At 41.4% G+C, this 4,606-nt stretch overlaps 1 protein-coding gene across 4 annotated transcripts in view; it reads right to left on the reverse strand.

Moving 5' to 3' along the window:
• The window catches only part of ankfn1a (ankyrin repeat and fibronectin type III domain containing 1a), a 92,303-nt gene extending 88,813 nt beyond the window's left edge, over window positions 1-3,490 (reverse strand). For 2 of the 4 annotated variants that reach the window (XM_085761749.1, XM_085761747.1), the window contains exon 1: window positions 3,365-3,490. The gene's annotated coding sequence lies outside the window, so the exon portion shown is untranslated. Of the gene's footprint in view, window position 1; window positions 193-3,364 lie in introns of those variants that run through there. The other 2 variants (XM_085761750.1, XM_085761748.1) reach the window with 1 other exon arrangement.
• Between the last annotated feature and the right edge of the window lie 1,116 nt (window positions 3,491-4,606).

The raw sequence follows: 4,606 nt of genomic DNA on the forward strand, positions 1-4,606 counted from the left end.
CCGTCTTCCAGCTTCCTCCTTCTGCAGAAACAGCTTCTCTTTCTTCTTCCTCCTCCTTTTCTTCTCCTTCTCCTTCTTCTCTTCTCTTCTTCCCGGAGCTCACACATCTGCTGCTCTCTCTGGGGCCTGGCCGCTGCTGCTGCTGCTGCCTGGTAACGTGTCTTTGTCCTGCCCCGTGTAAAACATCCCAAAATACAGCAGCAGCGAGCCAGCCAGGAGCGAGGCAGGCAGGCCGGAGCGGAGCGGGCTCGGGTTTCACTGCGGTTCAGCTCACCGCACAGACGCCCAGTCCCAGTCCCAGTCCCACATCTGGATCTAGAGCCCCGGCCGAGCCTCAACACTGTTCCCACTCTCACTCAGCAGCAGCCAATTAACATAGAGGAGGAGACGAGCTGCTGTCTGTCCTCTGTCCTCTGTCCTCTGGAGACAGGAAGCGTCCGCACGGAAATATGTAAAAAACAACAACTAGCCTACAGTAGGAATGGTTTAATGGAGGGTAGAAAACAGACTGAGGCCTCATGAAGGAGGAGAAGAAGGAAGACTGTCTGAGTTTAGAAAAGAAGGAGCAACAAGACAAGAGAGGGGAAATGGAAAGAGGGAAGGAGCGAAGAAATCGAAATGGGAAGCAAATAATGACAGATCTATGGAGAATGAAAGAACTGATTAAAGAGGAAGAGATAGATTAAAGAGAAAGAGATATGGAGGGGGGAAAAGAGGAAATGGAGAGAAAAAAGGAAAGTGAAGAAGAGAGAGGATTCAAAGAGAGGACAATGAAGGAGGAGAAGAAGGAAAACTGGAGTTTAGAAAAGAAGGAGCAACAAGACAAGAGAGCGGAAATGGAAAGAGGGAAGGAGCGAAGAAATCGAAATGGGAAGCAAATAATGACAGATCTATGGAGAATGAAAGAACTGATTAAAGAGGAAGAGATATAGAGGGGAGAAAAGAGGAAACAGACGAATGGAAAGTGAAGGAAAGAAAAAGAAGAGAGAGGACAAATGTAAAAGGAAAATAAAAGTGAGGAAAAAGAAGAAACAGGAAGGAGGACAGAAACAGGAGGAAAAGAAAAGGTAGAAGGATGGAGAAAAGGAAAAGGAAAGGAGAGAAGGAAGTAAAAAGGAAAGTAGGCCTAAGTGTGGAGACTCAAGGAGAAGAATGAAAACTAAAATGAAAGGAGAGAATAAAGAAGAAGAAGAAAGGAGGAGGGTAGAAAACAGGATGAGGCCTCATGAAGGAGGAGAAGAAGGAAAACTGTTTAGAAAAGAAGGAGCAGACAAGACAAGAGAGGGGAAATGGAAAGAGGGAAGGAGCGAAGAAAGGAAAATGGGAAGCAAATAATGACAGATGGAGAATGAAAGAACTGATTAAAGAGAAAGAGATATGGAGGGGAGAAAAGAGGAAATGGAGAGAAAAAAGGAAAGTGAAGAAGAGAGAGGATTCAAAGAGAGGACAATGAAGGAGGAGAAGAAGGAAAACTGGAGTTTAGAAAAGAAGGAGCAACAAGACAAGAGAGGGGAAATGGAAAGAGGGAAGGAGCGAAGAAAGGAAAATGGGAAGCAAATAATGACAGATGGAGAATGAAAGAACTGATTAAAGAGGAAGAGATACGGAGGGGGAAAAAGAGGAAATAGAAGAATGGAAAGTGAATGAAAGAGAGAGGATTTAAAGAGAGGACAAATGTAGAAGGAAAATAAAAGTGAGGAAAAAGAAGAAACAGGAAGGAGGACAGAAACAGGAGGAAAATAAAAGTTAGAAGGATGGAAAAAGGAAAAGGAAAGGAGAGAAGGAAGTAAAGAGGAAAGTAGGCCTAAGTGTGGAGACTCAAGGAGAAGAATGAAAACTGAAATGAAAGGAGAGAATAAAGAAGAAGAAGAAAGGAGGAGCTAGGAGACAACTAGGAATGGTTTAATGGAGGGAAGAAAACAGGATGAGGCCTCATGAAGGAGGAGAAGAAGGAAAACTGTCTGAGTTTAGAAAAGAAGGAGCAACAAGACAAGAGAGGGGAAATGGAAAGAGGGAAGGAGCGAAGAAATCGAAATGGGAAGCAAATAATGACAGATGGAGAATGAAAGAACTGATTAAAGAGGAAGAGATACGGAGGGGGGGAAAAGAGGAAATAGAAGAATGGAAAGTGAAGGAAAGAAGAAAATAAAAGTGAGGAAAAAGAAGAAACAGGAAGGAGGACAGAAACAGGAGGAAAAGAAAAGGTAGAAGGATGGAAAAAAGGAAAAGGAAAGGAAAATGGGAAGCAAATGATGACAGATGGAGAATGAAAGAACTGTTTAAAGAGGAAGAGATAGGCTTTGGGGCGAAAAGAGGAAATGGAGAGAAAAAAAAAGTGAAGAAGAGAGGATTCAAAGAGAGGACAATGAAGGAGGAGAAGAAGGAAGACTGGAGTTTAGAAAAGAAAGAGCAGACAAGAGAGGGAAAATGGAAATAGATGGGAAAAGAAAGAGGGAAGGAGCGAAGAAAGGAAAATGGGAAGCAAATAATGACAGATGGAGAATGAAAGAACTGATTAAAGAGGAAGAGATATGGAGGGAAAAGGGGAAATAGAATAATGGAAAGTGAAGAATAGAGAGGACAAATGTAGAAAGAAAATAAAAGTGAAGAGGAAAAAGAAGAAACAGGAAGGAGGACAGAAACAGGAGGGAAAGAAAAGGTAGAAGGATGGAGAAAAAGGAAAAGGAAAGGAGTTTAAATACCTGGGTTTCTGGCATTAGTCTCAGAACTGAAGAAGCCTCTTGGATGCGGGGTGTTTTTTTTTTTTTTTCCTGTTTGTTTGCTTGTTTGTTAGCTTTTATTTTTTTTGCCTAATGCCTGCCATTTTATGTCCTGTCTGATAAAAGTAATGTCTGATATTGTTTGTGCTAATGTCTTAGCTCTGTGTGCTAGTTGCATGTGTTTCTAGCTGTGCTTTCTTCTCTTGCTTTCTCTTGCTCTTCTTCTCCCTGTCTGCATGTTATGTCTGCATGCCATGAGCTTTTGTTATGCTGTATGTCAGACTTCTTACTTGTTTTATTTGTTATTATGAGCTTTTACTAGGTAGATTGTTATGGAAGTTGTGTTTTGAAAGTACTTAATTGTTGCCCTTTTTTTGTCTTTTAGGTTTAGGCCTTTAACATCTGGCCAGGGACAACGGAGGAAAACTAGCCTTGTTGGCTAACTCTGGCCCACTTACAGTTTTTCTTTTAACTCTGTTGATTAGTGGTGCACTGTCCCTATGAAATAAAGTAATAAAATGAAAAAAAAATGAAAAGTGAAAAATGAAAAAAGGAAACTATAAGTGTGGAGACTCAAGGAGAAGAATGAAAACTGAAATGAAAGGAGAGAAGAAAGAAGAAAGGAGGAGCGACAGAGCTCTGACCTTTAGATCCAGCGTCCTCTGTCTCCTGAAGACTCGTGGGGTCTCGGGTCCTGGTCCTGGTCCTGGTCCTGGTCCTGGTCCTGGTCCTGGTCCTGGTCCTGGTCCTGGTCCTGGTCCTGGTCCTGGTCTTGGCTGAGGAGGAGTGTGTGTGTGTGTGTGTGTGTGTGTGTGTGTCGGCAGCAGAGAGATAACTGCAGACAGGAAGAGGCTGTTTATGTGTAATTATCTGCTCTCTGGATAAACAGCCGAGCTCGACCTCGGGCCTGAGCCTGAGCCTGAGACCACGGCGTCGCCACGACAACCAGCCAGCGCCACACACCGGTCCACTCACCTCCACCTGTCTTATCTGGACCCGGCTGGACGAACCTGACCGGGAATCAAACCTGCAGCTCCGCTCCAGCAGCAGCAGCATCAACCAGTTAATCCTTCAAAATAAAACTCAACTAAAAAAAATTAAAAATGTTGCACTGCAAAAACTCAAACTCTTACCAAGAATATTTGTCTTATTTCTAGTCAAAACAAATCTCATTGTACCTAAAATAAGACTCATCACATAAAAAGCAGCTTGTTTTTAGACACTTTTTACTTCTTTCAAGCAGATTTTCACTTGAAATAAGTAGAAAAATCTGATAGTGGAGCAAGTTTTTCTTCCTTATACAAGCACAAAAAAACTTGCTTTCACTGGCAGATTTTTCAACTTATTTCAAGTGAAAATTAGTTTGAAACAAGTGAAAATGATCTAAAAACAAGTTCATTTTTAGGTGATGAGTCTTATTTTAAGTGTAAAGAGATTAGTTTTGACTAGAAATGAGACATTTTGACAAGAAATAAGACAAATATTCTTGGAAAGATTTTCTGTTTTTGCAGTGTGTTGCCAAAAATGTAAAATCTCTTAACAGCATTTCTCATTCGGTTCAGTTTTGGTGTTTTTTATTATTTACTTTTATGATTATTATGGTTTATGAGCTGCAGGACAAACGCGTTTCCCACAGGAGATCATTAAAGTATTGATCTGTGATTGGTCTTCAGGTGACAAGTCTGTTCCTTCAGGGAATTTGTTTCGTTGTGAGTGACACAAAGCAACAACAAATAAAAAAAAAACAATCATCTTTTTTTTTCATTTGTTACCTAGCAACAGAGTTCATAACTTCCCCCAGTTGAATGTAAACAGCAGTCATCTGGTTGTGAAGGGAAGCTTCAGTGTCTTGAGTCATTATTGATCAGAGAAAGGTCCCGGAGGTT

This window comes from Trachurus japonicus, chromosome 19 (assembly GCF_045865225.1).
Source record: "Trachurus japonicus isolate A0001 chromosome 19, Traja_1.0".
Lineage (NCBI taxonomy): Eukaryota > Metazoa > Chordata > Actinopteri > Carangiformes > Carangidae > Trachurus > Trachurus japonicus.